The sequence below is a fragment of the Phyllostomus hastatus genome, unplaced genomic scaffold, assembly GCF_019186645.2.
Source record: "Phyllostomus hastatus isolate PE091 unplaced genomic scaffold, TTU_PhHast_1.1 phas_contig_283, whole genome shotgun sequence".
NCBI classification, from domain to species: Eukaryota; Metazoa; Chordata; class Mammalia; order Chiroptera; family Phyllostomidae; genus Phyllostomus; species Phyllostomus hastatus.
The window spans coordinates 3,724,596-3,748,496 of record NW_025333833.1 but is presented as its reverse complement, the minus strand read 5'-3'; the positions used below and the strand labels follow the sequence as shown (position 1 = coordinate 3,748,496).

General features: G+C 43.6%; 1 long non-coding RNA gene across 1 annotated transcript; it reads left to right on the top strand.

Moving 5' to 3' along the window:
- Positions 1-48: 48 nt before the first annotated feature.
- On the top strand, positions 49-17,782 carry LOC123818406. The gene is made up of 3 exons (XR_006785613.1): positions 49-121; positions 14,579-14,905; positions 16,152-17,782. It is a non-coding gene; the product is annotated as an uncharacterized LOC123818406 (long non-coding RNA).
- Positions 17,783-23,901: the final 6,119 nt, after the last annotated feature.

The following is a 23,901-nucleotide window of genomic DNA, read 5'->3' as shown; positions in this document are numbered from 1 at the left end:
ATGGAGAAAATCAGGCAGTTAGGAAGTGGCTCCGAGTCCCCGCGGAGGGGAGGGCGGGCGTCCCTGCCCGGAGGCTGCACCGCCAGCTGCGGGGCGGAGCCCGCTGCCCGGTGGCTCTGAGGTGTGTGCTGTGGGGCTCGCGGTGCACGTTCCTTTCAGAATTGGGCCAGGAGTGCTCTGCCGGTGGACTGGAGAGTGTGTTCACGTTGAGGTGTTTAACTACGAAGGAACATTTCGGAGGACAGCCGTTTAATGAACGGGAAGGGGACAGGCACCGTTAACAGGGTCTCTCCAGCGCCCCCCGGGTTTCTGTCAGTGGTGGGTGGTGTCCTTGGTGTTTTGCGAACGGTTCTTGCTAATACGCAGCCTCAACCTTTCTCCCAAGAGGTGTCCAAATCTCCCCTGTGACGCGTGGTCTCTCGTCTGCCTTCCGAGGTTCCAGAAGGCGGAGGAACACGCGGGCCCTGGGGGAGGGGCAGACGTTGCCCAAGCCGCCGCTCCCGCCCGGTCCCGCTCCCGCCCGGTCCCGACACACTGTTCTGGCTCTGCCTCGGGCAGTCACCTCTCGGGCTTCTCGAGTTCATCGTTTTTAGCAGGATTTCGAGGTTGAAAAGATGCAAACACCTTTTATTTTTGGCTTACGTTTTATGATTAGTGTGTCAGTATTTTTAAACAAATTGGAAAAAAAAAGGAGTAGCTTGAAAATAGCACACCAAGGAAAGAGCTGAAATGAGGATTTCAGGTTTAGGTGTAGGTAGGCGGAAGGGGAAGCATGTTTGGCATTTCCCTTGCAACCTTTGAACTTTGAACTTGAAAGTGATTTCTGAAATCTAGGTGTACACGAGCCCTTCATCTTAAACGTGGACTCATTTCCCCCAGCCTGTAAAGCTTACAATGCCGCCCGAAAGGTTTGGCGGGGATTGTAATCCCGTTTGTTGAACGTAGACGAAATCTGGGACCGTGAGACGCAGATTGGCTGCAAAGTAGGAGCAGGCCGATAGTTTAGGTCCTCGCTCGCGGACTCCAAGCATCTACCTCTTCCAATAAAGGTGAACCACCTGTGCCCCCTGTTAAATTTTACCAAGTTTAGCTCACGGGGTCAATTTCAAGAGTTATCAATCGTCTTAAGAGACATGGATATTAAGGTATTTTGGAGGTTTTGTTGGCTCTGAATGAGAACGAAAGCCCGAGCGAGATCACAGTACATCATTCGTGTAAAACTGGGATTTGTAGTTTGCAAGGTTCTAGATCTGTTTCTGTGGGCCCCCCCTCATGGGGCATGGGTTTCTTCAAACGATGTCTAATGTTTTACTGGGAGCGGAAATTCAAAGACTCTCTTTGAGAGAGTCCTGTGTGCCTTGGGGTGAGAGATTGTGTCTATGGTTTGGTTTTCCTGAGCTCTGGGCATTTCAGATGCTTTGAACCGGATGTAAGGCCATTTTTTCAACTTGTCGTATAAATTTGGATCTCACTCCCATGTGGGATACAGACCTCGGGTATCAGTTTTTTAGTTTTGCAAACTTGCCTAGCTTGTTAGTGATGCAGCCAGTGTCCAGACTCAAGCAGAGTGCGGCTCCGGAATCTGTGATCTTAACTAGCCTGCCATTCTGACTTGACAGTAATCCTCAGTTCACAAATACCTGGCAAACATTGCCTTAAATTCTCCGGTCGGTCATGTGAACAAAATGTGAGTGACTGACAGCCCTTAGTCTCACACCCCATGTGACTTGCATTTTCCAAAGAGTTTGCTGTCTCATCCAGAGGGATCTTGTGAGTGAAGCGTCATGTATTCTGACAAAGAGAAATGAGAAGTATTTGTGAAATGGTACAAGCTGTTTTTAGTCACTAACCCTCCCAGTGTCACTCTCCCTTGGAAATTTGGGGCTTGGTTTTTCTCTAAGCTCTCGGCTTTCGCCAGCTCCTCTGACTTTATTAGCAGATGGCCCCCAAATCACCCTCCCCTTTTTAAAATCTTTGTATCCATGGCATCAGGTACTAGGAAAGATGGCGTTTATTTGTATGCCAAGAGTCTTTGCAAAACAAAGTGATACAAGTAATTTAACAGCTTATATTTTACTTTGAAAAGCATTCAGAGATTTTCCCATCAGCTTTTGGATTCCAGGTTGTTACTTTGTTTTAGAACTTTGGTCTGTCTCCAAGTGCATAACCAATAGGCATCTAGAAGAGATACACGATAAAGTATTTTTGTTTATGGCTACATTACAGGTAACTAGAAAAATGCCTGATATGGTGGCTCCATTTGTTGAATGAATGAATGAATGAATGAATGAATGAATGCATGAAAGGGAATCAAGGTGTGTTGGTTGCCGATTGGAGGAGCCAGTGGGAGGCTGGGCAGGGAGAAAGACGCTGCAGGCAGCACATTCACTGTGGAGTGAACACCTAGCACACAGGCGCTGGAGTCTTGACTGTGTGATGTTTTGGCTTTGGGATGTCTTTTCTACTTGTATTTGGATACAGTTGTGTTTCTATGTCAGAATTCATCATACTTAAGAAATTCTGACTCTTAAGGAGATACTAGAAAACTGCATTTCTCTTTTTCCATGTGCTATCAGCACTGGAATATTTTAAATATGTTTCTCAGTAAAGGGGCAATTCCTTCTAATTGTACTAGTATTTCAAGCATTTTTTAATGAAAATGCATTAAAAGCATTAGCTAGAACTGCTGAGCAAAATAGCTCTCTTGTTTAACAGTTTTCACCAGTCCTCAGTTTAATTGCTACGTTATTCTGCCAGCTTTCTCCAGAAATAATTGACTGGATGAAGTCATTTCATTGGATATTTACAAACACTAGACTTGTAAAGGGGGTTTCTGTCAATTCCCCTTTGGCTTGGAAATGGTGGGGCTGAGCTGGCAGTGCACAACTGCTATTTTGGGCTTCGCGTGTTTTCACCTCCACCAACTCAGGAGGATGCTGGGAATGAAACAGAGGAAGGCAGAATGGTTGCCCTTTACCATCAGTCCTAGTTTTGTAATTTTGGCTGTAACCTTACTTGAAAAATGAGAGAGCAGAGCATTGAATTGGTCTAAGACACGCAGCGGTTGGATAGTGATTTCTGTGTGTGGTGGTTAGAGTACCTTGTTAGATTTTGACTAGTCTGGAAGAAATTTGCAAAGCTTTGCGAATCAGTAGTCAAAGCTTAAACATTGGCTTATCAATCATGGTAAAATGAATTACCAAGGTCAGTCTGTTAATGTTACTGATTTGATATTCTGTAATAAAGTGTTTTTGTTTGGGGTTAGATAATAAGATTTGATTTTGAAGGCATAATGTCCGCGTCGAGAGCAGATAAGATGAAGATTCGGCTGGAAATTATTTTATCTGAGGCAGCCTACAGGAAATTCCAAAAGACAAGATCAATATAAATGAAGCTTTTAAAGAATTGGAGTGGAATGCCAAATTGCAGTACTGTAGATTCAAGTTTAAAGATGTCAGTCCCTACTTGTGGAAAAAACTGACGCAGAAACTTCAGATGGTCTTCAGAAGGAATTCCAACTGTGCTAATATTTACAGTGCGATGATTTCCGTGTGGCTCTCCGCAGTCTTTCAATATTGTGAGGAGGAAAACTAGAGATAAGACTACTGACTAAGGTGCTGCTATTTTATTTTATTGGAAAACAGAATAGTCGCAGTGATAAATGCCTTAAGAGGAATTCTAAGAAGTGAGGTGGTAGAAGGTGATATAACTAGAAAGAGTATACAAAGAGTGAATCTAGATTTAATTCTTACTTAGATCAACATTCTAGCAACCCAGGAGGATGGATGCCAGTCTCTCAAAGGTGACCCCAGAGTAGTCCAAAGGGCATTTTAATCGGTCGTAATGTCAGTAATTTAAGTTCATCTTTTCCAATCACAGGTTATAAATTGGGCAAAACCCCACTGAGCGATTTGTAACTCACAAGGTAGCAGCAGGTTTTGCGGGACGTGAAGGTGGTACCACTTTGCGGGCCCTCCTTCAGAGGAAAGACTACAGTACTGTGGATACACTTACAGGGGAGCCTCAGGCCAGGGGCAGGCCCTCGAACTTGAGCTTTAGTAGCTTCTAGGTAACACATTTTGTTTCATTTGTGTAGGACCGAAAGATTCATGTAACGGAAGAGTAGGGTGTCAGTGTGGAGATGACAGGGGGGAAGGGGAATTTCAGACCTGTGTTCCAGCCCAGCTGATTCCTACCTTTCACTGTCACTCACTGAGCGCAGCTTCATGAAATGCACGATGGGAATGTCTGTGCGTGCAGAGACCCTGCGCCCGGTGCTTAGGGAGTCGAGTGTGCCTCGCTCAGTTTGAATGTGGGAAGTAGTGCGCACCCTGCCACGGGACCCAGGAGACTCGGATGTACGAATGGTTCTGAGAGACGTTAGTGTTAAAACACACACACACACACACACACCCCGTCTAACTTCATTTATTCCCACTTTTACCTCTTTTTTTTAAAACGTGAGTAACACATAAGTAACGTCACCTGGAAGGCATTTTGGGAAACGCTGCTATGAGGCATGATCTCTTCCAGCCTAACGGTTAGTTACAGGTATTCTTAGGTTTCCCTCTTTGGCCAAGTGGGAACTATCATCCTTAAGGGAATTAACGCTCCCAGCAGCGTGGTTTTGACAGACATGCATACTCAGGTTCAGCTGGCAGCTCTAAAGAGATGGTGCCACCCATCAGCGGAGACTGGTGATGGCGCGTGGGCAGGTGCTCGGCCGGGGTGGAGGCGCTGGCCCTTCCCAGCTCAGACTTCTTGCGATTCCAGAGAGTTGCCCTGAAGCATCCTTCAGCCTTCTTAAAGGAGCCCTCTGCTTCAGTAGTGCTGCCTTCTGTGTTTGTAGAGGTCCTCGTGTTACAGAGCAGGGCCAAGGGTCGGGGGTACGGTATAGTATCACCAAAAGGACCCCCCACTAGGTTCGCTTGCCTGCTGCCAGAGGAAAGACATCTCTCAATGCCAGAGATGTGTGAGAAGGAAATGCGTATTTAAAGCTATCCAGACCTAAAGTAGTGACCTAATGTCTTCATTAGAATACCGAAGTCCTTTAGGATACCCACAGAGGCACACAGTCCTTCCTTCTCCCCCTGCCCTATTGTGGGTTCCGTGTCTCAGGAAAAGAAGTCGATTCAGGCTCCCGACGCCATCAGCTGTGTCGTCGGCCAGGATCAAGCCCCGTGGTTCTCCTCTGCAAAGCTGCAGGGGTCTCCATTCTGGCCAAAGCCACCATGGTTCTCCCCTCCACCAAAGCTGTGAGGGGGTCTCCACTCTGCCACAGCCTCATGGTTCTCTCCCCACCGAAGCTGCGGGGGTCCCTACCCTGGCAAGACTGCGTGGTTCACTCTGGCAAAGCTGCAAGGGGAGTCCCCACTCTGCCAAAACCGCGTGGTTCTTTCTCTACATAGATGCGGGGATCCCTACCTTGGCAAGACTGCGTGGTTCTCCCTGGCAAAGCTTCGAGGGGGGTCTCCACTCTGCCAAAACCGCGTGGTTCTCCCCCCAGTGCCTGCCGCATCCGGGTTTAAATCCCTGAGCCAGTCTTCCTCTGCAGCCCCATTTCCGGCTCCTCCTACAATCAGCTACACTTGCCATCGCTCCCCTATTTTTCAGCTTTTCTGGGCTGCCATGGTAAGTCCGGGCAGGTGTGGCCCTGTGGTGTGGAGCTAATCGTCTCCAAGCTCTCATGCAGGTGCTGTAGCCAGGGGGCGTTGCCTCCCAGGTACATCTTGGGTGGAAGTCACTCCCTACTCCCTGGCTCAAAGCTTGGCCACAGCTGTCTAACATATCCATGAAATCAGTTAAATGTTACAGATATGTTAAATGACCATGCCAGAGGTTAGCTGCAAAGCTGTTGCTGTTCAAAACAGCTCTCAATGGCCCTGCTCCATGTGTCCCTTCCCCCAACGCACACCTGTGGGGGGAAAGGGGTGAGCACATCCTATGTATCTTAGCAATGTGTCTTGGACACCTTGAGTTCTGGACCCCATTCCAAACCCCTGTTCAGGGGCCCCTCTTGGCTGCACCCCCTTACGCCGAGTGTGAATGCCACCCAAGCAGCCTGTGTGACGATCGGAGGGTGGAGCAGGACTGAGAGTCGGCTCCCTCTTCACAGGGTGGCTGGGTAGACAGCCTGCAAGGAGGCCTCTCTGCCAATTACGACTTCAAATTCAAACGTAATGCCAGAGCCACCACACCTTTTTTGGGGGCAATTACCACTTAACTAAACATTTCTGAGTTCCTTATAAATTGGTCCCCTCAGTCATTTAATCATTTTAGTAGCTCCTCTCTGAACTAGGTCCAAGTTTTCCACAATTTTGGTAACAAGGTGCTCTGCAGGGAACGCAGTGTCCAGGTGCAGCAACCGCGCCGCGGTCTTTGGTGCGGCGGGAGGGAGCAAGAGAAAGATGACAACTCTCCAATATCCCTTAGGCTCCCATAAACGCGTGGCAGCTTTCCAACGGACGGAGCGGAGCTCGCCGTGAACGCGTCGGCGAGGAGACTGGAAATTGCCCCTTCCTTGATTCAAGTGGAAGGAAAGCCAGAGGCTGCAAGCAAGCCATGGGCGTGTGAAGCTGGTGAAATCTTTTACTTGAAGTAACATCATAACCATATTTTACAATAAGAAATTATTCTCCAGCAGAGACTGAGAAGTTCTGAGCAGGGATATTTCATGGAAAGACCATGGCCTAGCCTGAACGTTACTGCCACTCTTTTTTCAGCATTTATACCATATATTGTGTAAGTAGGATCATAAAAATATTGTTTTTTCCTCATTTTTTTTGATGGACCTGAAGGAGATCTGATGAATTGCAGAAGTCACTTGAATTTGAGTGACTCACTCAGGGTCAAGAAAATTAGTAAACAAAAGAGTCAGGATGATACCCCGAATATGTATGATTTTTAAGTCCTGTCCTTTAACCTTAAATCTAAACAAAAAAGGAAGCTACACAAAATGCTCCCACACAGCATCCTGTCTCTAACGTTGGTTCAGGAAGTAAGACCTTAACACTCCTGAGTAAGTCTTTGGGTCTTTTAATTCAGTTAAGTATCATCTGTGTCTGTGGTCTTTTATCTTGTAATTTTTAGTTTACCTTTTTTTTAAACAACTCCCTTTTATTTCAAAAAATGAAATTCCAAAGACAAGCGCATCAGACACTAAGGTAAAAATAAGTAACGTTGCAGTGTGTTGGGGTTCTGGGCGATCCTAACAAGGATACTGGCAAAAGATTGCTAATGTTTAAGCACAAAAGTCAATAGTAAATTCCTGAAAAATATAGGGTACTCTTATTTCTTGATATTTGGAACATTTAAACAAGTATTTAACAATCTGATTCTAGGGCTAATTTAACATACATAGAATGGACCACCCTAAGAATGGACCACATTAATAAATTACTCATGCACAAAACTATGTATCTCTTTGGCAACTAATGTTTGAACTATGTTGAAAAAGCAGAAATATTGCTATAAAACAAAAATAGGCAAGGAGAACCATACCAGAAGGATATAATATTTAATGACGAATATGCATATTATTTGTAGCATTTAAAAAATACAATCACGAGGGCCTACGATTTTAACTGAAATGCTATTTTTTCTCACACCCTTGGAAGATTGCTTGCCATTAATATTCTCATTTCGTTGCTGACCTGGAGCCACATGCTGTCAATATTGGAACCGGGCTTTGTCCCGGGCCCCTAGCTCCTGGGTGGATTTCTCCCTGACCCTTGCAGGATGATCGGCTCACGGAGGAACCCAGAACTGGTTGAGGATTTGGAAGAGCAGGATACTAATACCGACCTTGGAATTGTTCTCCCCTGCTCTGCTCTAACAGCCCTCTGTGTCAGCCCATCCAACCCTGGAGGCTGGGTTCTGGAGATCTTTGAACACAGCTGGGCTCTCAGGTAGTTTGGTCTCTGGGGAGTGATAGACCTAAAATAACTTTGAATAGTTAAATCTGACCACGTGTGAAATGGCAGTTGCCTTTTAATTTTAATGGAATATTTTAGAGCATTTTTATGGAAAAGCTCTTAAAGTTCTTTTTTTTCACCACCTTAATGAAAGGGAAAAATGTGTTGCTGTTGCTGTTATTTTTTATAATAAATTTAAAGCAGTTCCTGCAAATCTTAACAAGTAGAATCAAATATTTAATGCTTTTGGCAAAACACCTTTATAAAATTTCCAGAGCAAAATAAAATATTCTGTTTTTAAATGGTTTGGAATAAAACAGACTGAATTTCTAAAAGTACGTGCATCATATATCAATCACTATTTCCAATTTAATTTAGTATGTGGAATCATCATTTCATTACCACATCAGTTACCGTTACATCTGAAAAGATTTATGCTCAAATTTTAAAACCAGAATGGACAGCTAGATTCCCAAATTCGGCTACATTATGAATATACGGGGAGAAACTCCCTTGTTTGGTTTTTGTTTTTACACCGTATTTCTTTTGTGTGATGTGGTCACTCTAACTCTGGGACTGCACAAACGCTGCTTCCTTTGGACTAGAGGCAGTGATTTGCTGGCAATGTTTAACAAAAAGCTGTCCAGGAAAAAAAAAATGGCCCCCAGCACCCTGATCTGTTGATTGACGCAGAGCAAATATGAAATGTGGAAGAAGAGATGCGCACAGGCCCCTCCTCCCGCCTGACGCCAGCCTCCTCCGGAGGGCGGGCGGGGCTCTTTCACACTGGCTCCACGCGCCACGTGGAAGCCGTCCCCGGCAAAGTCTACGTTAAACCAGAGAAAGTGGACTCCCTGGGCCAGATGGACTGGACTAGTACTGTTGCTTTGGGCAGAGACCCCCTGGGAAAGTTTGGACAGGATTTTAGTCTGCCTTTCAGAGGGAGCATTTTGAACAAATGACTAGTTAGAAACTTTAGTACTATGGGATAAGTGGCCTAAATGGAAATAGAAAACGTTGAAGTGGTCACTTTTTATGTGTTACTCGTTATTCATAACAAATTTTTGTTATGCCCAGAGTGAACTTGGAGCTGGATCCCTCAAAACTGTTACCTAGATAATAGAATGCTAAATCGGTCTGAGGAAGATATCTTCCAGGGGAAAAGTTTATTAATATAATTGTAGCTAACATGTATTGTGGCAGTGTTTTCTAAGAGTTTTTCATTTTTATTTTATCGAATCCTCACAACAACCTTCTTACTATCCTTTGCATTTTGCACATGAGGAAACCGAGGAACAAAGAGTTTAAGTAGCTTCTCTGATTTGCCACACCTCATAATTGGGATTAACCCAGGCAGTCTGATCAACAGTTTGTTGTGCACTTTTTTCCTCAAGTATTTTTTTTTAAGAAAAGCTACTCATTATTGTAGTAAGCCAATCACTTCGAGTACTTTAAAGTTTTTCTTTCAGGGATTGGGTTTATGTAAGGCTCAATATATGTGAATTAGAGATATAGTAAAGCTATTAATATGCAAAAGAACAGACAGTTTGTAAATAATTTTAAGGTTAAGGCAGTTCTGGGCAGATAATTTTTTTGATTCCATTAATAAAATGGAGATTAAATAGTTATGTGGCTAAACTATGCTCTTGCCTTTAGTTAACAGAAATCATGTATTAAAGAAAAGAAAAACTTATACTCTTTACATCCCTGCCAGAAAGAGGCTAGAAAGGCTAGAAAGAGTTCATGGTGAGGTAGGTAGGTAGGCAGGTAGGTAGAGAGATAGGTAGATTCATGAACAGATTCATCTCACTTTGAATGTAGCACCTAGACACACAGGTGTGTGTGTGCATGTGCACGTGTAAACACACTTGCAGGTACCTGTCTCTCGTTCTTTTACTGTCTATCTTTTTGACTGAATGAGGCTCAGTCATTCTTCAGTTCAGCCTCTATTTCATCAATCATGATAATTTCCCCCCAAAATCTCTGCTGCTTTTTCATAGCATCCTGTTTTGATTGGTATAGTTTGTTAGTTAACACCTTTTCCTTTTGAAGCTATCTGTAGTTACTAGTTGTAGTCATTTTATTCTTTCCAATTTCCTATAATTTTCTCTCCTCAGGAATTGCTTCTTTTATGGACTTTAGTGCTTTTTAAAAACATTCGGTTGACTTTCTCATATGTTTGATATTTGGTCGCTTATTCGTATTTGCAGATGAAGGTCTCCGTCAGCGGTCCTGAGCTCGAGGGCCAGAGATCGCTGAGGGGCCCCCGGGTGGAACTCAGTGTCCCTTCATGCAGATGGGGAAAACCACATTTGTTTTTCACTGGCCTCAGAATGAAATTTAGCAGTTTTTTCAGTTATGAACGTAGCCAGCAACTATAGGAATATTATCAGCAGAATCTGTGACTTTGTCCCTGATAGAAATCACACATGTTTCCATATCACATTAATTTGTAAGAGTGGCTTGTAACACCAACTCAGAATTTTGGTAGTACTAGACCTACTGCTAGATCTTGCCATTTTGTGTTGATAAAAAAGCAAATGTTTTATGTGATAATTTAAACAATATTCTGAGAATTTTATTTCAGTGTGATTTACATCATTTTAAATCCTATTTTTTTATAGTATACGTTTCAGAACACTATTCTGGGGAGGGGCTCTTCATTCGATGGCCAGAGGGGTCTACCTCACGAAGGAGGTTGAGAGCCCCCAGGCAAGGCTGATCTCCGCTGCTTGTTGGAACCCATTTCACCTATCTGGGCAATAATACTTGTTCCTCCTGAGTCCACGGGGGGCCCTGGCTCTGTCCGTTCGTTGTGCAAAGGGGAGGTGTGACATGCTCCAGGGCAGGCCTGGGTGTAAGAGGTCCTTGTTTTCTTCTGTGAGGTCTCGTGGTCTTGTGACAGGCACAGATCTCTCCCACAGCCGTTCTGTCTGCTCTGAGTTAACTCATCTTTACGGGACACCAGCACTTGTCCTTTCTGCAGGGGAAGCACCGAGGCAAGAGGCTCTACGTGCAGGGATTGGCTCAGTCGTTCCGGCCTTCACTAACTGCCTGCCCACAGTCTGATCTAGAAAATTCTTTCTGTTCTTTTATGAACACTGATGCTCTCCTTTCCAGCATTCCAGGCTTGTGGTGGATTGATTTTCACTTGCAATTCTTTTTCTGATTTTTAGGAGGTGGAACGGATGGACAATTATGTTTAACTCCCTGCTTGAACCAAAAGAATATCTTCTTTATATTGGCTTAAGTAAGGATGTAGGGTGTGTAGCAGTGGTCCTCAAACTTGCAGATCCCCCTTTTAAAGAAAGACAAGAGTTTTGTAGGCTCCAAGAGTCTGCTGACTTAGCCTGAGAAGCACTGTTATACCTAAACCCTCCGTTGGGCTTGTACTTCCTGTTTTCCCCCTAAACAGAGGCGTGTGCGCTTGGGCAGTGGCTGGCTAACCTGCAGCTCTTTCCTTTGGGCCAGCACGCCTCTCCTGCCGAGTTTTTAGTGTTGTGTATGATGGTCGTGTTCTTTGGTAGACACGTATGTTTTTTATCACTGTGCTTTTCTGTGCACAGCGCATTTATGACCGCTCGGGTTGGTGTTTGAGAATAATTCATACCGTGTATTTAGTGAAGTCCCTTCTGTGCTTTGGCTGTCTGTTTACATTCTTTCGCCTGACACCCAGACAGTACCTGTGCCGGAGCCTTATCACTTGCAGGGTGAGTCACACTTGCAGGCACTGCCAAGAGCAGCGCTCTGTACACTAGGTTTTTTCATGTCTGAAAAGTCCAAATGATTGACATTGACACAAACATTTAGCTGTATTTTGGTTTGAACAAAATTAGTCGTCACTTATTTGGAGATTGAAGGCATGGCCCCTGCTTATATTTTTAGCTTTTAAAGTAAAATTTTGCTTTTTAAATGTATTTACATTTCATTTTAGAATGAACACATAATAAAAATTCTTAATTTCAGTTTTAAAATTATCTCAGAACTTCTTAACTAATAGAGAGAAATAATGTTTAAAGAAAAAAAGAGAGAATTGGAAAAGCTGTCCAACTTTCCCCTGTTTTAAGCATCAAATTCAGAACCTGAAAATCTTAGTTTCATCTCAGGTCAGAGTTGAATGACAGAGTGTCAGGAGCTGGCTCTCTCAATATCGCCAGCACAGTAGTACAGTCTGTGGGTGCGCCGGAGCTGAGCTCCTCGCTTACCGTACTGAGGCTGTAAGACCACCTCCCAAAGCTTCGGCAGTGTCTGGGAGTGGGACTGGGGAGCGTTAAGGTCAGAGTGTATTGAGAACTGGAAGTTTCATTTAAATATGCCTTTTCATTGTGGAGATTTGACTAGGACTGTGTAATAGTCCAGGATTGGAAGGGCAAGAGGTAGATTATGAAGCAAGGGATTCAAAGAATCTGCAGACTCACCTGTCTATGGATGCTTTCCAGTGAAGAGTTGGTGAGTCTTTTGGAAGCCCCTGTAATGATCACTTCCAGTGGAGAGAGATTCGTCACTGTGTTCTGCATGGCCAGCCCCACCCGTGTGAAAACAGACCAGGAAGAGTTAGAAAATGCCAGTGAAGACAGTGGAATGGAAAAATCTCATGGATGTAGGCGGTCAGGTTTGGGTTCCTTTCTCAGTGCCTAGGCTGATGTGTCAGTGGGTGGTTTTGCTTCTCAGGGCTCTCAGGAGTTGTCTGGGTTGTGTAACCCTGCATGTTCTCTGCTGCCAGACCTCACCGGGGCCGTCCTGCCCTCCACTGCTGCCCACCAGAAAGGGGTGGAGTAGCGTTTCACTGGAGGCAGGACCGCTGTGGTGTAGCTGCACACTGTGAGGCCTGTGGGTGACAGTGTGATTGTCTGAAGCTCGCGGCTGGGGCACCAGAGACCCGGGAGCCAGGTCCCCCACTCCCTGTGTGGGTGGGGGCGGGGAGTGGGCTGCCTACCTCTAGCATCGTGACCTCATACGCCACAAGGGGAGTCACAGCCATGGAGAAACTAGGGCCTAGATGTTAACTTCTAAGCAATTTGTTCCCAGAGTGACCAGTGAGATGATGAGGGAAGGATTAAAAACAGTCTTCAAGGGTGGCTTTCAATCAGTTGGGCCCTGAAATAACTGTCAGAGTGCAAGTAAGATGAATAAGTGTCTCCTGTGATTAATACATGCCAGTCACTGTTGTCCTTCCAAATACATATCACTTTTCCACCTCTATAGAAAAGATCCAAGTTTCCACTTCATTAAAACTTGCACCAAGGCTTCTGTTAATGTACCAGTTTTCTGTCATTGAGGTGCTTTGGAAGGGACATGATACCCAAAGTACCAGTGCACTCATAAAATTGTTCTGTGCCTCTGTGTTGAGCCATAAAAAAGTTATTTAGAAAAAAAAAGATGAGAAGGAAGAGGATGAGTAAGAGGGAGAAAATATTTCAAAATTTTATTTTGGAGATGCTCAAAGGATCTCTTTTGCTCTGAGAAACATCAGAGCAAGATAGAGCCCTTTCTTTTTGGAGCTTGGAGCAACTTTCCTGTCAACCACCCATCTAACCCCTGTCACTAGAAAGCTATGTGCTGGCAAACTGGCCTCCACAGTTCAAGGTTGGAGAACCCCAGCCAACGCCCGAGGGTGGGACAGAACCCAGGCGCCAAGCAGTATCCTCGGGCTGCTAATTTGCTGGACACACAGAGCCCTGTTCTGTAACCTTCCTCTAGGCTGTGGGTGAGTGGAACCCATTAACATTTAAAAATATTTGCAGAAATCAGAGGGGGGGAAAGGTATTTCTGGAGGGCCAGCACTCAGTGCACTTTCATGCGTGCCAAAGTTTGCTGGCATGGCTCAGGCTTTGATAGAGAACATCTGGGCGGCTGCTGCTGCAGCGTGTAGATGGGGCGGAGGGCAGGGAACAAAGGGGGCTTGTGAGAGTGTGCAAGCGGGGGAAGCGAAAGGGGCCTTACTTAATGCCTGTCCCGTGCTCGGCTGGGGGAGGGGACGGAGGACAGGCATGGGAGATTTTGCCCTGGCGTTCACTCGGCAATGAGTACTGGGGACAGAGGTGGCCCAGCACCGGGCACTGGGCTGCAGAGAGACCTTTGCTGACTCTGGTAAACAGGAGACGCAGCGACGGCAGTCATCACCAGTGGCATCCGAGTGCAGCTCCCTCCCTCGGGGCCACTTGGTCGGGACGAGGGAACAGGAGATAAATTGCAGAGGAGGGAGGGTTGGTAGAATGCTTTCAGGGAGACAGATTTGTCATTGTTTTCCCCATCGCAAGTCCTATCCATATGGAAACAAGATAAAATGAGGTGCGTGTCATGAATAGGTGTATTTGAAACACAAAGTACTTTCATTAACTGAAGGGTAAGGTCAGACTGTTGAAAATCTGTCATCTGTGACTAGAATTTTGTACTAGATTTTGATTTATGCATGCCATACCTTACCCAGCATGCATACATACATAAGAAAAGCCCATGTTTAGGCATTTATTAAATCACAGAAGACTGGACTAGTTTGTATATGACAGGAACCACTATAGTTGTTTATAAGAATGAACACAGCACTACCCCCTTTCCTGGTCAGATACCGGTTGTGGATGCAAGAGACAGTGTTTCAATGAATGTGGTGTATACACTGCATTTACAAAGTCCTCCTTCCCTTGCCTCTTCTCTTTGCTCCCCAGGTCATTGCCACCTTCTGACTCAGCTCTGAGAAATGAGTCCCTCGTTTTTAATGTTGCTGGGAACTCTCTTCCCTGGGGATTCATCGCAGAGCCCAGACGCGAACACTCGCAAGTGCGGCAGGCCTTACCATGGCAGGGATGCTGATACCAAATGGCCCAAGAGTGCCCGGTTCCTGGGCTCGTCAGACCCCAATTCTAGAACATGGATTTATCAAGTGTCTGCAGCGGGATTATGACGTTCAACAGATGGTTTCTCCTCTCCAGTGCTGGACCCCCAGATACTATGTGTAACGTCTCAAATAATGGATTCTGGTTGCTTACAAATAGGTAGGCAATCTTTTTCATTAACTTCCTTTAATGCTTAATTTTCATTATATTGACTTACAATTTCAGATTGTTCACAATGTTTAGAACATTACTAAGAGGGCATATTCTGCTGTCTGTAAACTGCTGGTAAAATATGGCAACTTCACGGCTTTGAATTGGTGGTGATTTGGTATCCGTGATCTGTCTGTCTCTCTGTCTGTCTGTTTCTCTGTCTGTCTGTCTCTCTGTTAGCTTCACACAGACCAGTTAGTGCCTTAAGCTTTGGCAAAAAGGAATTTAGAAACTGTTAGTCTTAAGTTTGTTTAGACTTTGAATTTACTTCAATTGTTTATGTTAAGGAATATTTTGCTTCTCGTTTTCACATTTTGAATTGCTTTTTAATATTTTAAGGCTTCTTTTTACTTTTTATTTTTTCTGAGGCTTCCTCCTTTTCTAATCAATCAACCAGAGCCACCTGAGTGGCAGATTATGACCAGGTACTCCAAGAAAAAGTTCTTCAAACTAAAATCATTAAAGGTCACTTGGGGTCGTATGAGATTTTCTCTTTCTAAAGTGTAATTATAATAGACTCTCAGCTCCTTTATCTTAGAAATAATAGACATCTGGTATAGTTTAGAAATAGAATCTACTGCTCAAACTGCAAAACAATGATCTTGACCAATTTTTATCTGATGAAAGTTATGCACCTTTTTTCTAAAAAAAATGTTGAAATCAAATTTTGCCTCATGCTTTTCAATTTTGTATCTGTTAGTAAGAAACTTTCCTCAGGGTGACTAACTCCACTTCCTTTTGAGGTTAATTTACATTCTTATGCATTTTCATTGGACAGGTACAATTCCTTATTTATCTGAGTGTCAGTGTTTTGGATACAGTAGATATTCAGATGTTAAGCAAAACTTACATTCTTGAAATCAAGGCACCATAAGGATTGAGAAATGTAATGTTAATCTTAGTCATGTCAGTGATATAGAAGTTGACATTAGAATCCTTAAAGTACTCCACTTTATCAGCCCATATTGACAGAGAACAAATATGTAGTATGTTTATTTCTCTCAGTTCCAAATTGTTGGGTACCTTTTACATTACATGGAGACTCAAATGTCAGAAATGATTCACTAGGTTCTAAAGAAAATAAAAAAAATTATGAAGCCCAAGAGTGATTCCCTGAATTCACTATTCTAAGCAAATAATTGAGTCTGGAGTAGAGCCTTACGAGATTCTACTCTTATTTTGTTTTCTTCACCAGCTAACTATCGTGGGTCCTTGGAAGTTAACATCCATGTCATAATTTCTTCCCTAATCCGTATCCAGTCACCAATGGCATCTAATATTTGTTGTCTCTTCCCCTTCTTCCTCTGGAAAACTGGCCTATGTGAACCTGCCTTGGCTTGCAAGGCAGTGAGATGACAGAAGTACCCAGTGATGAGTTTTACAACTGCAATGACACAAGTTACCCAGAGCTAAACAGCTGGTTTTTAAAGAGCCCTTCTGAGTTTGATGTCGGGGACCCACTGCCAGGGAAGCATCTGAGGAGTTAAGTCCACCTTGTGCGGTCCTTGCCCAGTCCCAGACTGTCCTCTGGCATAGAACACCTGCACACAGCAAAGGAGTTTGGAGTTGCCTATCTGGGCACGAGGGGAAGACAGACCCAGCTGCCACAGGTGATCCAAAAGCCCTCTGTTCTCCACGACTGACTTCATGACTTCACTTCCGCCCGCCTTTGGATGAGCTCACCTGTTTTGTTTGGCCAGGATTTTATCTGCGTGGGAGCTCTGCTCAGCAGGTCAGCCAGCCCCAGCCTCGGCGGTTAAACAGCGGGCCACACCAAGGGCGGTAAACGCTGTCTTGGAGCATCCTTCTCCCAGGGAGATGTATCATGTTCACTGAGCTGCACAGGCTTCTCTCTGACCTACTCCACCACACCTCCACTGCAGTTCGAGACTCTGAGCTCCTGGTGTCTGCCCGGCCTCCAGCCCGTCCTCACTCCAGCTGCACTGCCTGCCAGCCCTGGGTCTTTGTCACCGCCCACTTCACACTCGCCCGCAACCTGGCATCCACACAGCTGTCTCCAGCGTGCTCACCCCCTTTATAATGTAAACACTGAAGTGGTTCTATTCACGTAAGCCGAAGTGTCCACTGATAATTTTGACAATATAAATTTGTACTCATCGTTATGAACTGTCATTAATAACATGCACTTTCCTGAAACATTCAGGAATTTGGCAGCAGATGAGATATCAGAACTTGCCACTTCTGCAGTTGTTCAGAGCTATGCAAATCATCCTGAACTAGTTATTATTGCCCCAAAAAGTGATTTTTTCTATTGTTTAAAATATTTTAATGAAAAATAATCTATGATGAACAACTGCATTCAAGATAAAGGGTTGAAAATACACCGAGTAGATATCTCAATGCAAAGAAACAAACATCAGATGGAAGGTACTGAAGTAGCAGAAGGTGATTAAATTATTTGTATAAGCAAAAATACTCTGCTTTTACAGAAAAAAGGTATATCAGAACATGTCTCACTTAAATGAAAAGTCATTTTAAAAGAGTAACATATAGGGTAAATTGGACAGCCATGTGCAAAAGAATGAAACGAGACTGCTATTTGATTCCACACACAAAAATTAACCCCAAATAGATGAAAAGACAAATATAAGACCTGAAACAATAAACTAATAGAAGGAAACAGGTAGTAAATTTACGGACCTTGGTCTCAGAGAGGGTTTTATGAACTTGACCCCAAAAGGGAACTAAAAAAATAAGTGAATGGGACTATATAAAACTAAAAAGTTTCTGCAGAGCAAAAGAGACCATCAATAAAACAAAAAGGCAACTAACCTAGTGGGAGATGATATTTGCAAATAATACCTTTGATAAGGGGCTAATGGCCAAAATATATAAAGAATTCATACAACTCATCAAAAAAAAATAAAGAATCCAATTATAAAATGAGCAGAGGACCTGAATAGATCCTTTACTCACAAAAACTTACAAATGGCTAACCTATGAGGAGTTACTAGCTATTAGGGAAATACAAACCAAAACCACAATGGGATTCCACCTCACACCTTTTAGAATGGCTATTATTAGTGAGACAAGAAATAACAGGTGTCGGGGATGATGTGGAGAAACTGCATAAACTGGTACAGACACTATGGGAGATGGTACAGATGTTCCTCAGAAAACTAAGAATAGAAATACCTCACGACCCAGCAATTCCTCTTCCCGGCATCCACCCCAAAGATTCGAAGACATTTATTCATGAAGGTATATGTACCTTTATGTTCATTGCAGCAGCATTCACAGTAGCCACGACATGAGAACAACCTTTGATGGATGATTGGATGAAGACGCAATGCATATACATTGTACAATGGAATACTACTTGGCCAGAAGGGAAGATACACTGTTACCATTTGTGACCATGTGGATGGACCTGGGGAGTATCATGCTAAGTGAAATAAATCAGACAGAAAAGGACAAACAAGAGCCGTGTGGTTTCTCTCATCTGTGGATATAAAAAAATGCAGCAAACAAACAGACGGACACAGATAACAGTGTGGTGGTCATCGGAGGGAAAGGGAGGGAGGGGGAGAGGGAAAAAGGCATAAGGAGGTGAAGTATGTGGTGATAAAGGATTGGACTTTGGGTGGTGAGCACACACGATGCAATATATGGATGATGTATCAATTTATTACAGGATTGTACCCCGGAACAATGTTATTAACTGATGTTACCCCAATAAATGCAATGTTTTAAAAAGTAGCTTTTATTAAACTGCCACAAAACTGACCATTATCGTGGTAATATTTATTATTTTATCGACCTTTTCAAACGAATGTAGGATAAGCAGTTGTGTAAAGAAGCGAGTCCTCATCCCAGGACCTTGTTCTGTGAGGACTGGCACAACAAAGGTCTCACACGGTCCCTGCAGTACAACCTTTGATGGAACCAGGGGCGCTGCTATTCCAATGTTTATAATCTGATTTTTCGGGCTCCGCTCACCACAGAGGAGATTAAAGGCTCCAATTCATCTCCTTCCTGAAGCGTGCCTCTCGGGAAGAATACGTTGTCCTTAGTGATATTTAAATAGTTCTCCAGCTGGTGGGTTTCCAAAGGTGTTTCTCAACCTTTTTATAACCTCTGCCCCTCTTTGATAAAGAAAAAATCTCATGTTCCTCTGGAAATTATTGTATGCCCTGCCTGCAAAAGGGGTGGACCAGGGTGGGCAAGGGGAGTGGGAGGGTACTCGCTCCCGTCCTTTTCTGTATTTCTGAGTTTTTTTCTCCAGCCAGGATTGTATCAGACTTTTTGGGGGGTAGCTTTTGAAAAATCTTTTGTTGTTTGCTTCTCAATGTGAAAAAATATACTCTTGAACGTGTTTCATTCAGACTCTGTGGTTCCGGTATCCTCCTCTAGATCAGCAAGATTGTAGCAGTTTGCCCTAATGGAAAAAGCGTATTTCTCAAATGTTTTAAATAACTTAAATTTTTGGAGCACAGGACATGTTTTCAGCCTCTTTGGGAATAAAAATGTGGATTTGGTTTATGAGTACCTCAAAATTATAATCTGGTGTTTAAACTATTGAACAAATGGAGTTGGCACGAGATGGGCACCAACTGACTTCAGAGGACAGTGCGGAGGCTACCGTGTCGTTTTCCACTTAACAGCTGGCCACAGGAAGGAACCCCAAGGGGTGTTTGGAAACTGTGGGTGATCGTTAGCAAGTAACACTCTGAAGGCTACTGTGCTCTCAACTCTTCCTGTCCTCTTTAGTTGTTCAACTTTCCCACGGTCTGAATGTATCTAGATATCCTGTGGCCATGTTGTTTTTCAGATGATCCCTAATTATTTGAAATCTACTTTTTATTGTAATCCTGAATTTGGTTTGAATGGTTACTAGTAATCATTTTACATGGAAAACCAGAAGATGTCAGTGGGACTTCTGGACTCGTTACGCCCTCTCACTGGTAATGACAGCACACGGCTTCTCTCTGTTTAGTCCACGTGACCTTTTTTAAACTTTTTTTTCATCTCTTGCTGTGTGCCAGGCACTATGGTCAGCATTCACAGTCAGAGCCCACCTAATCCCGTGCAGCCCACTGAGGTAGTCAGTGTCACCCCCCCACCCCCCTTTCTAGAGGAAGAGGAGCAGTTCAGAGAGATCAAGTGACTTTTGCAGCGTCTGTTAGGTAGCGAGCAGGCGGGTCTGATTGCAGACCCAGGTCTGTGCGACTCCAAAGCCTGCGGTCCGCACTGCGACCTCACAGGGCTGTCCGAAGCAGCGGCTGACCCTTCTTAAAGCTGCCCCTGGGTCCTCACTGAACTCCTGGAGCCAGTCAATCTACTTGGTCTGTTCTGTCTGGACTTCGACAAAGAAAGGTCGCATACCCTCTTGGGCAATGCGCAGGTCACACCTTGATGTTCCTATTCTTTTGGCGTCCTCATCACCCTGAGCCAGAGAGGGACTCCGGGCAAGTCCCTGTTACGGTTTGCTCAGGCCAAAGCGTGTGGATGTCTCCTACCCTGCGGAGTCCATTTCTTCCTTGTAGAACTTTGCTGTGAGTGAAATAGGAATAACTTTTTCCTAAGCTTAAAAATGCAGGAAGCTGCGAATGGACATTAAAATATTGCTCTCTGCCCTAAGGTAGCAAAGTCCACCCATGACTACATTCTGATGCATCGAACTTCTGTGAGAACTTTTCGTGGCATTGCTGTCAAGATGTGAGGGTGGCGACCGTGTCTCTGGGGTGGACAGATGTTAGCGGTCAGGAATTAAGGACCCAAGAAGGTCTTGAGGGCAGTGAAGTCTCCATATGTTAAAACACACTGCCTGGAATTTCAGCAGGGAGGGAAACCAAACTTGTGGATCAACTTCATTTCTGTTAGGTATCTTGTTTCCTTAGCAGCAGTACTATTTCACTTGGTAGAGTTAGGTCCTGGAAGGTTCTGATGATAACGACAACATTGCTACGCTCTAGAGCTGAAGGCAAAATCAACTGTGCCGATTTGGATCCGTTTCTTCCCCCTGCAGCACTGGCAGAAAGCTAGTTGAATTTCACAAAATATACCCATTGAAATTCAGCCACTTCTGGAATGAGAGAGGATGGCCTTTCTTCATGCTGAATGACAGACATCCTCTGGAGAAGACACAAAAGAATTTCTTAGCAAAGATATTTAAGAAAATACAGAGAAGAATAAACATGGTAAATTTTTAAAGATCAACATTTTATGAATTCAGATATCTGGTATGTGCTCTTCTATACAAAAACGTAGATAAGGAATGAAACAGTGTCAGATTGTATCAATGGAGTACTTCTATTTTTAGAAAATTCAAATGCTAACCTTAAACTGAATTATAACTTAACTGAAATATTTAATGAATGAGTTAGTTCATAAATGCTGATAATATTTTTAAGCAGATGTCAGTTGCATTGAATTATTAACCAAATGTCTGAGTGATCTTGTATATCATTTAAAATTTATGTAGTTTGCTAACGTAGGAAAGATTAGTCTCAGCAGGATTTTCTCCTACTAAAATAGGGAAATAAGAAAAATAAGTCACATAGTAATTACAGAATTATCTGTCAAGTTCCAAAGTTTGGAAATATAATAAAAAATTTTATTCCAACAAGCTCTATACCTCTAAATTCTTACGAAGTCTGAGGCCGTGTTGCAGAGGGACATTACTTCATCTCAGAGTATGTTTATTGTTTTTGGAAACATACTGTAGCCTTCTTGGAAGTAGCCCCGTCAGATGGCTTTCCTGTTGTACACCAGCTCGGGTTATTTTTGAGTTTATTAAAGTGGACGTATTTCGTTTCATTGTTATTTACGTAATATCTATGTTGGAACCTGGGCAAGACGCAAAGTTAATTCCTACTTCTAATCTAGGAAATACCATCTGGTAGGAATCCTTTATTTTTTAAATGCTTCATGACACGTCTTTATCCCAGTAAGTGTATGAAACAGGGCAGAAGAGAAAACTGGGCACAGAGCTTGCAGAATCTCTTTAGTGTATAGACGGGAGCAGGTTCCAGACCCAGGGTGTTCTGACCCTGACCCAGAGCACAGCGCCGTGGAAAGATGAGCGCTACCGCTGGGTGACCAGACACTAGCTGTGCAGCCTTGGGTCGCTCATTCACCACCTCGGGGACCTCAGTTTCCCCAGTCGTGCGACAATGCAGTTGAGGTAGATGATCACTAGTATCCCTTCTACTTCTAACGTTCCACGATTGTCTTCCCTAAGAAAGTTCCCGCCGCCACCTGGGAGAAAGACCAGGCTGTTCACAGGCATAGTGCCCTCAGCTTTCCCTTCCTGGGCCAATGCTCCTCTGCCTCTCTCCGCGAATCCAGGTAACGCTGAGTTTTTCCAAGGATGTCTCTTTTCTGCTTTCTTCCTAATTCACCTTCTTGTAGGTTGGTGCCTTGGGCATCCTCTTCAACGCTGCACTGCTGTGGTTCCCGTTTCTGGGAGCACCTTTCAAGAAGGATATTGGGCTCCTTGGAGCAAGTTAAAGCTCTTCGCACTGAAAAATCCCCCGAATTCTCTTCAGCAGCAGCAACACTTGCTCTCCAAAGATTCCGTGTCATCTTCCATGACCTCATTAAGACTACCCAGTTGTATAAACCGTGGAGCACTGGGAATTTGAGTCCTACCAAGTTCAGGGCTAAGGAAATCAGGTCCACTCTCAAATTAGACTTCTTTCCACACGCTGTTAATATCACTTCCTACCATCATTTTTCAATATTTTTCTTAACCTGGTAGTAGAGTTTGTGCCCAAATGCCTGACACACGTCACCCTGAGCCTCAGTATCGCTGATGGGCCATAAAATGGATGCCATACCCAGTCCATCTTGGATACACAGTCACTCTCTGCGTCACTGGCTGCTGCGTGGATTTGTGTTGGGTGGAAGAGACTTAAAATTTAATGTTTGCTGCCAAAAACTACAAGTCTATTAAGTGAGAGGGGCATTGTTAGGAGTAGCAATGCTTTCTTTGAAAGGTCATTATTCTCACAATACCTATTAACAGCTGAGCAAATAATCCCAAATCAACCACTTACTGAACATCTCAAACCCTGATGTTTTGTTTGGATACTGTGATACCAGCAAGCCTGATTTGTTAGCCCATTAGCATTGGATAGTTTTCTGTGTGTTGAAGAAGCTGGCATTTTAATTTTAAATGCAATAAAAAATGAACTATAAAAAATTAAAATGACAACAGCAAAAAAAACGAAGAACAGCATTTTAGTTAGAGCTGAGTCCCCTTCAAGGTTACTCTGAATTTTGTAGAGAGACATCTACCCAACTTGCTTTGATCTCAGCATTTCCAGTTACATTAGACTGGTTTTCACTATTGTATTTTGGCATGATTCGGTTGATTAAATGACTAAGAATACACGGTTCACAATTTATTCACTCAGCTTTTTATTTTTGTCTGTTTTTAGAAATACAAACAGAGAGGCTATTAAAATAAAAATTCAACACTAAAAAAATGATTAAAAAATTTGGCTTCTTCTTGGTAATGGCAGCCTGACAAGGGCAAAGGATACCTTGCTGATGGCCAGGCCTCATCACTGAGAATATTCATAGAGGCCATGGTTAATTAGAGAATCACCTGTTTAGGAAGCTATTAAAAAGATGCTATCTTTGTGTAGAAGTTAATTCACATGACCTCGTTCATTCACCTGTGCCAGCTGCTGTAAAAATTATAATCTGGTGGATGGCAAAGATTTTTAAATTAAATATATAAAAAAATTACAACTAAATCAAGTAAGTGTTATGAAGGAAAGAAATAAAACCTGAGATTCTGAGTTCCTTTCCAAACCTAAACTACATGACTTAATGTCTAAATTTCCAGGAGAGTAGAAAATTGATCCATAAATTACAGGTGGAAATTTCAAGGTTCTTTGTAAATCTGTTAAACCCTACTTATTTAATCTCGGGTTCTGTTTCTCCTCTATCTGCCCATCTAGCCCGGGTCTTCT